This window comes from Cryptomeria japonica, chromosome 2 (genome assembly GCF_030272615.1).
Source record: "Cryptomeria japonica chromosome 2, Sugi_1.0, whole genome shotgun sequence".
In the NCBI taxonomy this organism is placed as follows: Eukaryota; Viridiplantae; Streptophyta; class Pinopsida; order Cupressales; family Cupressaceae; genus Cryptomeria; species Cryptomeria japonica.
The window spans coordinates 185,396,120-185,409,032 of NC_081406.1; positions in this window are offsets into that span (position 1 = coordinate 185,396,120).

Consider the following 12,913-nt stretch of genomic DNA (forward strand, 5'->3'; position numbering starts at 1 on the left):
ATCGTGGGACCCCAATCTAGCACATCTTGTTGTCTCCATACATATAATGTAGCACCATGTGGGAATCCTTGAAACCGACCATATTATTGGAACACTTTGGTATGGATAAATCACTCAATAACAAAGGGTGTCTCCCCAATTAGATAAAAAGAAGTGAAGACATATGGAATCTCAAGAGTATCCTTGGGCCAAGCCTTGCAATCCAGATAGGGTCTCCATATCACCAAGTCCAAATCATCTAGAACTCATCTCGAGTACTCTAGTTTTCCTAGATTGCACTGGACAACAACACCTATATATGCAAAGATATAGGGTCTCTCAACTATTTGATCCCTCACCCAATGCATGAGTAACCACTATATGACTCGATGACCATATCTAGAGTAGTGTCACTCCAGCTGATAGACTCATAGTGCCAAGGTACCCCACCTGATGTAAATCATATAATAAATGTGCTAGCATGCAAGAGCCCCATGCATATCGAGTACCCTATGTGATCATGCTCTCTAGTACTCTTCCTCAACTAGCTTACAGTCCCTTCAACCTATGGTGGGGACATATAAAACCTCCAATGAATCCAACTAGAACATAAGGTAATGGCTCATGCTAATCAAGCATATCCTATCAAGTGATGTCATAACCATAGATCTTGTCATCCTAGAATATCCTCTTGAGGATCTTGGTACGTCCCTGCTCTATCACCTCTTGGTTATACCAAGAAGAAGATGAATCACTAGTAGATATCCCCAAACAGATGTATCCTAAAGAATCTTTTATGATTGACAAGATGGGTTACAAAGGACATGGTCTTGGACCACAAGAATAAGGAATAAAAGAACCTATCTCACCTATCTCTTACACGAACAATAGGGGCTTGGGTTACTCACCATTTCCTAAGATCACTATCATATTGAGAAGAAGATGAAGCACTAGTAGATATCCTAAAGCATCTTCTAAGGTTGACAAGATGGGTTACAAAGGACATGGTCTTGGACCACAAGAATAAGGAATCAAAGCACCTATCTCTTACAAGCACAATAGGGGCTTGGGTTACTCACCATTTCCTAACATCACTATCATACCAAGAAAAAGATGAAGAACTAGTAGATTTCTCCAAATAGATGTATCCTAAAGCATCTTCTATGGTTGACAAGATGGATTACAAAGGACGTGGTCTTGGACTACAAGAATAAGGAATAAAAGCACCTATCTCACCTATCTCTTACAAGCATAATAAGGGCTTGGGTTACTCACCATTGCCTAAGATCACTATAATTGTTGCCCTGACAGACCCTCCTATAGAAGTAAAAGAATGTGATGAATAGGATTTCTATGAAGTTCCTTTCAAATGCCTTTATGACATATTTGATGATGCCTATATCAACACTATCCCCCCCGTAACCCCATTCACCTCATCTGAGCTTTGACTTGTCCATCATGAACTTATTGACTAGAACCAACAAGGATCACTCACTCTTGACATATGTATTTATGACAATTCCCTCTTGGAATTACTTACTATGCGAGACCTTGAGGACTACACTTTTGTAAATGGAATATAACTCAATAGGGAGGCATACTTTGGTAGTCAAGTCAACTGCTTTAGTCACAAAAATGAAAATAAAAATAAAAATAAAAAGTTGCATAGTGGAAACCTTTTTGAGGCACCTTTGGAGTTAGAAAAAGTAAAAATAAAGGACACATCTTCTAGTGAAAAACTGGATTAGGTGCTAGAAGATGAGAGACTTGACTTGCCTACCATGGTTCCCTTGTATCAGGAGAAATCATCATTACTTGTTGAACAAATGGACACCATCAATATATGTATAGAAGATAGTCCAAATAATGTGCTCATCTTTAAGTCTCTTATAGATTTAGAAAAAGTAAACTTCATGCATTTCTTTAAAGAGATGCAAACCAACTTTGCCTAGTCCTATGCTAACATGCAAGGCCTTGATCCAAAATTGGTAGTACATAGTCTTTCTATCAGACCAAATGCCAAGCTTGTCAAGCAAAAGATACATAAAATGCATCCACAAGTTGCCCTCCTTGTCAAAGTAGAACTCCAAAAGATTCTAGATGTCGAATTCAGCAAACGCATAGATTATCTTAAGTGGGTTCAAATATTGTACCTATTGGCAAGCTCGTTGGGGTCATCAAAATTTGTATAGATTTTAGAGACCTTAACAAAGTCTACCCAAAGGATGATTTCCCTTTGAAAAACATAGACATGATCATGGATCTCATAGCAAGCCATGAAATTCTCTCCCTAATGGAGAGCTTCTCAGGGTATAATCAAATCAAAATTTTAAAAGAATATCAACACAAGACCACATTTACAACTCCTTGGGGTACCTTTTTCTATCAGGTCATGCCTTTTGGTTTCAAGAACACATGAGCAACCTATCAAAGAGAAATGACAACTATATTTCATGAGCTTCTACACAACATCATGGAATATTATATGGATAATCTCCTAGGTAAGTCTAAAAAAAGAGATGAGCACATTCTATTCGTAAGGAAGATCTTTGAGAGACATGAGAAATACAAGATGTGCCTCAATTCTACGAAATGTGTCTTTGGGGTTACATCAGGAAAAATCCTAGGATTTATAGTATCTCTTAGAGGCATAGAAGTGGACCTGGAAAAAGTGAAAGCAATAATGGAAATGCCTCCTGCAAAGACACTAAGATAGCTTCGCATTCTTCAAGGGAAACTTCAATCAATCTGCATAATCATTACATAGCTAGCAGACAAGTGTCACCCATTTGCCCACCTCCTACACAAGGATACCAAATTTAAATGGGACCCTTTATATTAGAAGGCCTTCGATAAATTCAAAGAATACCTGGTCTCCCCTCAAGTTCTCATGCCACCAACTCTAGGAAAACCTCTCCTTTTATATATATCAACAACTACAATGGCACTAGAGGCATTATTAGCACAGATAGATGACAAAGGTAAAGACCATGCAATATATTACATTAGTCGTACTCTCATAGGGTATGATCTCAGCTACACTCCTATAGAAAGAGATTGCCTTGTGCTTGTTTTTAGCACACAAAAATTATGGCACTGCATGCTTAATAACAAGACCAAGTTGATAGCAACGATTGATCCTCTTAAGTACTTTCTATCCAAAGCTACTCTCACTGGATGTACTATAAAATGGGTTATGCTCTTGAGTGAATTTGACATTGAGTATCTAGACTAGAAAGCAATCAAAGGACAACTCATAGTTGATCAACTGGTTGATGCTCCTCTACAAGGTGACCACCCCCTTATCATAGAGTTCCCTAATGACTTCATCATTACTATGACCACATCTTCAAAATGGAAGATATACTTTGATGGTTCTTGCACACAAAATGGATCAGGAGCAGACATCTTTTTAATAACACCTCAAGGAGAGTACATCCCTAAGTCCTACAAGGTAGCATTTGCATGTACCAACAACATAGTAGAGTATGAAGCTTCAATAATTGGGCCCCATCTAGATATACAATGGAAGATCATAGAATTACAAGTCTATGGTCAATCTCAACTTTTCATTGAATAGGTAAATGATGAATATCAGACAAAGGACAACAAGTTCCTTCCTTATCAGAGCATGGTCAAAGATCTCAAACAACATTTCACTCTCATTCAATTTGATTAAATTTATAGGAGAAATAAAAGAGTTGTTGATGCCATGGCTACAATTGGCTCCCTCCTGTAGATGTTGGTAAAGAGTCATAAGTGTGAGTTCTTGGTTGAGCAACTCCTAGCACCGACATATGGTGTCCCCAAATGAGAAAAGGTGTGTTCTCATTGGTCCTAATACCCCCTGCTACCAATTTTTTTTTTCCTACCTATAAGAGAACATTATTCCCCCTCATCTCACTAAAACCTAGCAACAAAATTTCATCCATCAATCCACCCAATATATTATCCTTGGTGATTCCCTATTTTGAAGGAACTTTGATAGATACCTCCTAAGGTGTTTAGACAAAGAGGAGACTGAATGGGCACTATGTGAAGTGCACAAAGGTATCTATGGAGAACACTCAAGTGACCTAAATTTGGCTAAGAATCTCTTGTGCACATGATACTATTGACCTACAATGGAAGAAGATGCATATCACTATGTGAAGAAATGTATCCCTTGTCAGAAACATGGTGGCAAGATTCATGTGGCCTCTTAGGATTTGTAGTCATTTATCACACTTTGGCCCTTCTCCTAGTGGGGCCTCGATCTCATATGGAAAATCCACCCCGCCTCATCCAATGATAATAAATTCATAACTACTACAAAATACTTTACCCAATGGGTAGAGGACATACCACTTAGTTTTACCACTGGCAAACAAATTTTTAAGTTTATCCTAGACTACCTCATCTGCCACTATGGAATTCCTAAGGTAATGATAACAAATAATAGTAGACCTTTAAAAAATCAAGATGTTAAGGAATTATGCCAAATTTTCTTCCTTAAAATAATTTTTTCCATCCAACGTGGCTTTTTCACCCCATATTACCCGCAAGGTAATGGTCAAGTTGAGGCTTCAAATAAAACCCTTATCAAAATCCTAAAGAAAACAGTCAATCAAACTAGCTGTGATTGGTACTTACAACTTCATCTCTCTCTTTAGGCCTATTGCACAAGAATTCACACTCCCACAAGAGCCACCCCATACTCCCTAGTCTTCAGTTCTAAAGTCATCCTCCCCCTTTAGAACCAGATACCTTCACTATGAGTATCATTGTAAAACATTCTACCCAATAAGGAATATAGAGTGGCCAGATTGCAAGAGCTAGAATTGTTGGATGAAAGGTGTCTCAAGGCCTTGAATCATGTCCGAGTATATTAGAGCCACCTATGGTTAAGCTACAACAAGAAAGTTAGAACCTATGATTTTGACATTAGTAACCCAATGCTTATAGAAAATCAGAAGAATCTCCAAGATCGAGAAAAGAAAGGCAAGTTTGAGCCTATTTGGCTTGGACCTTATGTGATCATTACAAAGTATGGATTGGGAGCATATCAGTTGGCTACCCCTTAAGGAGATCCTATTTATAATCCCATGAACATCATGCATTTGAAGAAATTATATGCCTAGTCATCACAGGTTACCAGTATAAAAAAATCAAAAAAAGAACAAAAAAAATCATAAATACAAAATAATGAGAAAAAAAAAACTAAAGAACAAAACTCAATTCATCCATCAGTGAAAACCACTTTGTGGTGCTATAGGCAAGTACCTTGGTGATAACCTCATTTCAGGAATCAAGGTAAATAAGATAGATCCATCATCTTGCAGGACAATCCTTCTTTTCAGGACTGAAACTTAAGGAAATTTCCAGTCCATCGGCCTCGCGGTTTTTGCCACTCAACCACTTGATATCCATATTTTGCAATGTAAGACATTTATTGGACACTTAGCTCTATCATCATATGTCCAACCTCCATATTTTATTAGTAATGTCAAGAACGAATTCACCACCAATCCATCATCTACCTGCTCAGTTCTGCATCTATAATTTTTTTGTTATATGATGGGTTTACTCCATAATATGAGAATCTGTGCATGATATTCCCATTTTAATCACTTACTCCACTCCCCTCATGCTTCATCTCATTCCCCTTCATGAGATGATGAACTATTGTCCAAACTATGAATAAGGATCATGTTGGCATATGTGAAGAACTTGGTGACATGATGATATTGTATGTTGTCATTGATGTCAATATGCTGAAGTATGAATTGGTATATTGTAGTAAACAAACTAGCAAGAGAACTGGTATGATAATGTGAACCGGTATATGCGAAAAAGTGAAGCAGTATTTTGGAATGAGAACCAGTATATGGGAAGTTTTGTATCGGGGTTTCATTTGGCATGACTATCGGTTGGTAGTCTCAACCTTAGGATTTCCGGTTGATGCATTCCAAGCTTGTGTGATTCAACTGATGACATTTTGTGATGAGTTAGTATTGTAATGAAGACTAGATAGTGTTGCCACATCATCCTTGTGCATGTGAAGGATTTTATTGAGGATCTTGCATGGAGACTGATCATATCTACCTCGGGAATGTGCGAAGTCTCTATAAACGGTGGAGAGGGCATGATGGGTTATCAACTTCCTGAAGCAGCAAAGAATGAACATTGGAGAATGTCTTGAGATATGCTCAAGACCGTTGTATTCAATGCAGTATGATTAACGGCCAGGATTGAACTGATTGAATTGTTTAACCTAAATGTTTATGGTTTAGGGTTTATGCTACTGACCTATCTATTTCCTATAAGGTCGATGATGTTTTTCATTTCGAGTTTGTTGGCAAATGCTATGTGTGTATCCAAGTGAAGAGATACTTGACTCTTACCAGACTGGAGAAGTGTATTGATACCTGTAGAGTGTGATTGTAGAAGCAAAGGAGCTAAAGTGGATCTGCCTTGGCATTGAGTGTTGTTATTAGATCAGTGCATTACCTATTGACTTCTAACCATTTCAGCAGTTGGAAAATCCCTTAACTAGGTAGCTTTAAGAGGCTTTTGTGTAAATCCTTTAACAGGGTGAATCAAATCAATGAGTTCTTTAAATCTTCTTGCGAGGTAACCTTTAATAGGGATCTAACCTTTAATCGAGTATTTAGCCATCCCTTAATCGGGTGATCCCTAGCAGGATCTGTTCCTAGCAGAATCTATTGTAAAAGTCTTTAATTGGACTAGGCTCCTAACAGAGCGAAATTCAAAAGAGTTCAACGAAAAGCTTGTAGGTATTCATCCCCATCGTGGTTTTTCCCAGTTGGGTTTCCACATGAAAAATCAATGTGTCATGTGTGATGCTTTAATATTTTCTGTCAAGTGGTGAAGCATGTTGAACTGGTAGTCATTATATTTCTGATGATATATTACTTGTTTATGCATATGGGTGAACTGGAAATGGGATATTAGATTGTGTAGTGATCTAAGTGTTTACCGATTTATGTCATTCATACTCTCACTGTGTGTAACCGGTAGTGCCCTAATTTAGACTGGTGTTACTATTTACTAGTTATGTGCAGTCTTTGCAGTCAAACTACTTGATGAAAAGTTTTTGTCTATACTGATTCACCCCCCTCTCTCAGTACCGGTTTGGTACTAATTGTTCATCATTATTCATCAATTGGTATCAGAGCATCTTCTAGGTCCTGTGTGTTGTAAGCTTAACTGCTTGAGGAAAATATCCTACTCTAATGATGGAGAGGGAAGGCCCAAAGTTCAACAGAGATAACTTTAAGATATGGAAAGACAAAATGAAGATCTACATCAAAAGCATGGGTGCTCAACACTGGAGCTATGTTGAGAATGCTTATGTTATTCCTACCGGTACTCTCACCGATGATAAAAAAAGAGAGATTTAGGAGAATGGGCAAGTCATGGAACCCCTAATCAGCAGTCTATCTGACATTGAGTTTATTGATGTTTAGGATAAAGATAATCCCAAAGAAGTATGGGATGCTCTGGAGAATATCTATGGCAGTGATGAGCATGTGAAACAAGCTAAGGAAGAGAGACTTAGGGGAAAGTTTGAAGACATGCAGATGGTTGAAGGAGAGACCATTCAACAATATGGAATAAGAATCAAAATTGTTGTTGGAGACATCAAGAGTGTAGGAGGTAAAATAGATGATTCCACTATTGTTAGCAAAGTCTTGAGATCCTTGTTACCAGTCTATGCAATAAGAGTTGCATCTATTTAGGAGTTGAGGTCTATAGACAAGAAAAAGGTATCCCTAGACTCCATCATTACTAAGTTGACAACTTATGAGCTAAATAATTATGATGGCAGTATTCAGAAGACTGAATCAACCTTTAGAGCATCTATAGCACCATCTAGAAAGGGTAAAGAAGCTAGTACCAGTTATGAACCAAGACAAAGCAAAGAAATGGATGATGAGGAGATCCTAATGGAATTTGAATCTCTTCTTGCCAAGAGACTTCCTAAGGGAACTGGTAAATACAAAGGTAAGCTCCCTTTGAAATTCTTTTCTTGCAATAGGATAGGAAACATTTCTGTAAACTGTCCTAATGGTGATAATAAGGACAAACCAGAGAAGTTCAAGAAGTTTAAAGGAGGAAATAGGAGAAACTAGTTTGTAGTAGTTGATGAAGGTGTCACTGATGAGGAATCAGAAGATGAAGAAAGTGAAGACATTGTGTTTGTAGCAATTAACAAAGATGTGTCAGACAAGAAGGCTCTTGTCTCCTACTTTGATAATTCCAATGAGTGGATTATTGGCAGTGGTTGTTCTCACCACATGACTGGTGATTGGAGTAAGTTTTTGTCTCTAGAAGAGTATGATGGTGGTGTGGTCCAATTTGGTAATGATGCACCATGTATGGTAAAAGGCAAAGGGTCCATCTCTCTAAATGGAAAAAGTAGTGTTGATAATGTGTATTGGGTAGAAGGTCTCAGGCACAACCTTTTGAGTGTTGCCCAACTGAATGACAATGGACTCACTCTGGAATTTAAAGATGGAGTGTGCAAGATAAAAGGAAAGAGTGGTGAACTGATGGCCACCGGTATGCAGACCAGAGGTAACTTATTTCAGTTGAATGCAAATATCAGTACATGTCTAATGGCTAAGTTTGATGATAGCCAGATATGGCATAGGAGACTTTGCCATGTAAACTTTGATAATATTGTGAATGCCAATAAGATCAAAGTAGTTAGAGGATTGCCTATGCTGAGAAAACTGGAGACTCCTTTGTGCAGAGAGTTTCAACTAGGGAAAATGTCTTCCTCAACCTTCAAAGGTAAACCTTTCACTGTAGGCATTCTACTTGATCTTGTGCATACTGATTTGTGTGGTCCTATGAAAACTAGGAGTGTGCAAGGCAATAGGTACTTTATGATTCTCATTTATGACTACTCAAGAATGATGTGGGTCACATTATTGAAAGATAAGTCTGAAGCTTTTAGAAAGTTAGAAGCTTTTAGAGAACTAGGTGCAAAGGAAAGTGGTAAGAGGATTAAGTGCCTAAGAACTGATCAAGGAGGAGAATTCACGTCTGGTGAATTCAATAAGTATTGTGAAGAGAACGACATCAAGAGGCAACCGTCTGCCCCCTGAACTCCACAACAAAATGGCCTAGTAGAGAGGAACAACTAGACTGTAGTTGAAGTAGCCAGAATGATGTTGATTCAAGGGAAGGTTTCTCACACCTTTTGGAGAGAAGCGGTGAGCATTGCAGTCTACACAATGAACTGGGTACTCATCAAGAAAGGTAAGGATAAAACACCTTATGAGTATTGGACCGGTAAGACTCTCATAGTAAGCTACTTTAGAGTGTTTGGTAGCAAATGTTATATCAAGAGGAGTGAACATCAGAGCAAGTTTGATGCAAAATGTGATGAAGGAATATTCCTAGGATATTCCACCAAGAGTAAATCTCTTAAGTGTTTCAACAATAAGACTCAGAAAATTGTTGAAAGTATTAATGTCAGAGTTGATGAAACCTCTAAGAAACCTGAGAAAATTGGCAATGAGCGAGTGGTAGATGAACTAGTTGTAACCTTCTGGGAATTGGTTGAAAAACAACCTAGCACCAATAACAGTGCTCCTACACTAGTAGATGTTGATATTGATGAAGATGAGGACGAAGAAGAAAAGAAAGAAGAAATAACTAATATCATTCCTAGATATGTAAAGCTGAATCATGATCCAAAATAGATCATAGGAGACAAGGATGCAGGAATTCTTACAAGAAGTAAGGTCAAAGAAAATTCTTGCATGATCTCTGAATTTGAGCCTAAAACATTTAAAGAGGCACATAACAATGAAGACTGGATCAAGGCAATGGAAGAGGAACTTGACCAGATAGAAAAGAATGGTACATGTACTTTGGTACCCAGAACTAAGCATAAAAATTTCATTGGCACCAAATGGGTTTTCAAAAATAAGTTGAATGAAGATGGCACAGTGGTAAGAAACAAAGCTAGACTGGTGTGTAAGGGATATGCTCAAGAACAAGGAGAAGACTATGGAGAAACCTTTTCTCCAGTAGCTAGATTGGAAGGAGTTCGTATGCTTCTTGCATATGAAGCCTTCAAGGGATTTAAAGTTTATCAAATGGATGTAAAATCTCCATTTCTGAATGGAATACTTGAAGAGGAGGTGTATATAGAGTAACCAGATGGGTTCGCCCTATCAGAAGACAATGAAATGGTGTGTAGGCTACATAAAGCCCTATATGGATTGAAGTAGGCACCTAGAGCATGGTATGAACACTTACACTCCCATCTTGTGAAGATTGGATTTGAAATAACAAGTGAAGATAGCAATATCTACTCGAAATTAGAAGGAGATCAGATTCTGATATGTGAGTTATTTGTTGATGACATAATTTTTGGTGGAGATGACAAGATGAGTCATGATTTTGCAGATGAGATGAAGAAGGAATTTGAGATGTCACTTATAGGGGAAATTAAGTTCTTCATTGGACTACAAATTCAACAAATGAAAGATGGTTCTTCATTGGACTACAAATTCAACAAATGAAAGATGGTATCTTTATCACTCAGTCTAAGTATGTCAAAGAGGTGTTGAAGACCTTTGGCATGGAAGACAGCAAACCAGTTGGTACACTGATAGTGACCGGTTGTAAATTATCAAAAGAGGATGACTCAGTGTTGGTTAATGAGAAGGAATATTGATCAATGATTGGTAAGTTGCACTATGTAATACATAGAAGATCGGACATTGCACATGTAGTATGCATTACTGCATGGTTCTAGAAAAGTCCAAGAGAATCCCACTTGGTAGCAGTCAAGCGGATTCTTAGATATCTGAAGGGAACTATTGACTATAGATTATGGTATCCATACAGTAATCATTTCAACCCGAAAGTGTTTACAGATGCAGATTGGGCTGGTAATGTGGACAACCGGAAAAGCACAATTGGTGGAGTATTCTTTCTTGGTGGTAGACTGGTCTCATGGATGAGTAAGAAGCAGAGTTGTATCTCTCAGTCTACAATAGAAGTGGAATATGTTGCAGCATTTATGAACTGCACCCAGACAATCTGGATGAAGAATGTATTAAGTGGCTTCAAAGTTCCTATATCTAGACCGGTAAGTATATTTTGTGACAACACAAGTGCAATCAACATTTCCAAGAATCTAGTTTTACATGCTAGAACCAAGCACTTCAAGCTCAAGAATCATTTCTTGAGGGACAAGGTTCAGAACAAAGAGGTTGTATTGGAACATGTTTTCAGTAAGGAGCAGTTAGCAAACATGTTCACCAAGCCTCTATCAAAGGCTACATTTACCTATTTAAGAGGTGAATTAGGGGTGCTTCCCCTTAAAGAGGTGAACTAAAGGTGTGTGCTCCACACTAGTCAGGTATTGCAATTGATAAATATTTTTCAGGATTGGTGTGTTGAAGGATGCTACTCCTTAGGGGGAGAAACATAGTGGAACATAGCTATTTGTGCCTCCACTTTGGCATTGTTGTCAAAGGGGGAGAAGATGTGAAGCGGAGAAGATATCTGTAGTAATGGGGAGAAGATGTGAAGCAGAAAGATATCTTTGTATCTTGCCATCAATGCCAAAGGGGGAGATTGTTGGCATATGTGCAAAACTTGGTGACATGATGATATTGTATGTTGTCATTGATGTCAATATGTTGCAGTATGAACTGGTATATTGTAGTAAGCAAACTAGCAAGAGAACTAGTATGATAATGTGAACTGATAAATGTGAAAAAATAAAGTGGTATGTTGGAATGAGAACCAGTATATGGGAAGTTTTGTATCAGGGTTTCATTTTGCATGACTACCGGTTGGTAGTCTCAACCTCAGGGTTTCTGGTTGATGCATTCCAAGCTTGTGTGATTCAACTGATGACATCTTGTGATGAGTTAGCATTGTAATGAAGACCAAATAGTGTTTCCATGTCAGCCTTGCACGCGTGAAGGATTTCCTTGAGGATCTTGCATGGACATTGATCCTATCTACCTCGGGAATGTGCGAAGTCTCTGTAAATGGTGGAGAGGATCTGATGGGTTATCAACTTCCTGAAGAGGCAATGGATGAACATTAGAGAATGTCTTGAGATATGTTCTAGAATGTTGTATTCAATGTAGTATGATTAATGGTCAGGATTGAACTGATTGAATTATTTAACCTAAATGTTTAGGGTTTAGGGTTTGTGCTACCGACCTATCTGTTTCCTATAAGGTCGATGATGTTTTTCATTTTGAGTTTGTTGGAAAATGCTATGTGTGTATCCAAGTGAAGAGATACTTGATTCTTGCCAGACCAGAGAACTGTATTGATACCTGTAGAGTGTGATTACAGATGAAAATGAGCTAAAGTGGATATGCCTTGGCATTGAGTGTTTTTATTAGATTAGTGTATTACCTATTGACTTCTAACCATTTCAGCAGTTGGAAAATCCCTTAACTCAGTAGCTTTAACATGATTTTGTGTAAATTCTTTAACAGGGTGACTCAATTCAATGAGTTCTTTAAATCCTCTTGTGAGGTAACCTTTAACAGGGTTCTAACCTTTAATCGGGTATTTAGCCATCCCTTAACCGGGTGATCCCTAGAAGGATCGGTTCCTAGAAGAACCTATTGTAAAATTCTTTAACCGGACTAGGCTCCTAACAAAGCGGACTTCAAAAGAGTTCAAAGAACAACTTGTGGGTATTCATCCCCACCGTAGTTTTTCCCAGTTGGGTTTCCACATGAAAAATTGGTGTGTCATGTGCGATGCTTTTCATGTGATGCTTTAATATTTTCTATCAAGTGGTGAAGCATGTTGAACCGGCAGTCATTATATTTTTGATGATATATTACTTGTTTATGCATACGAGTGAAGTGGAAATGAGATATTAGATTGTGTAGTGATCTAAGTGTTTACTGGTTTATGTCACTCATACTCT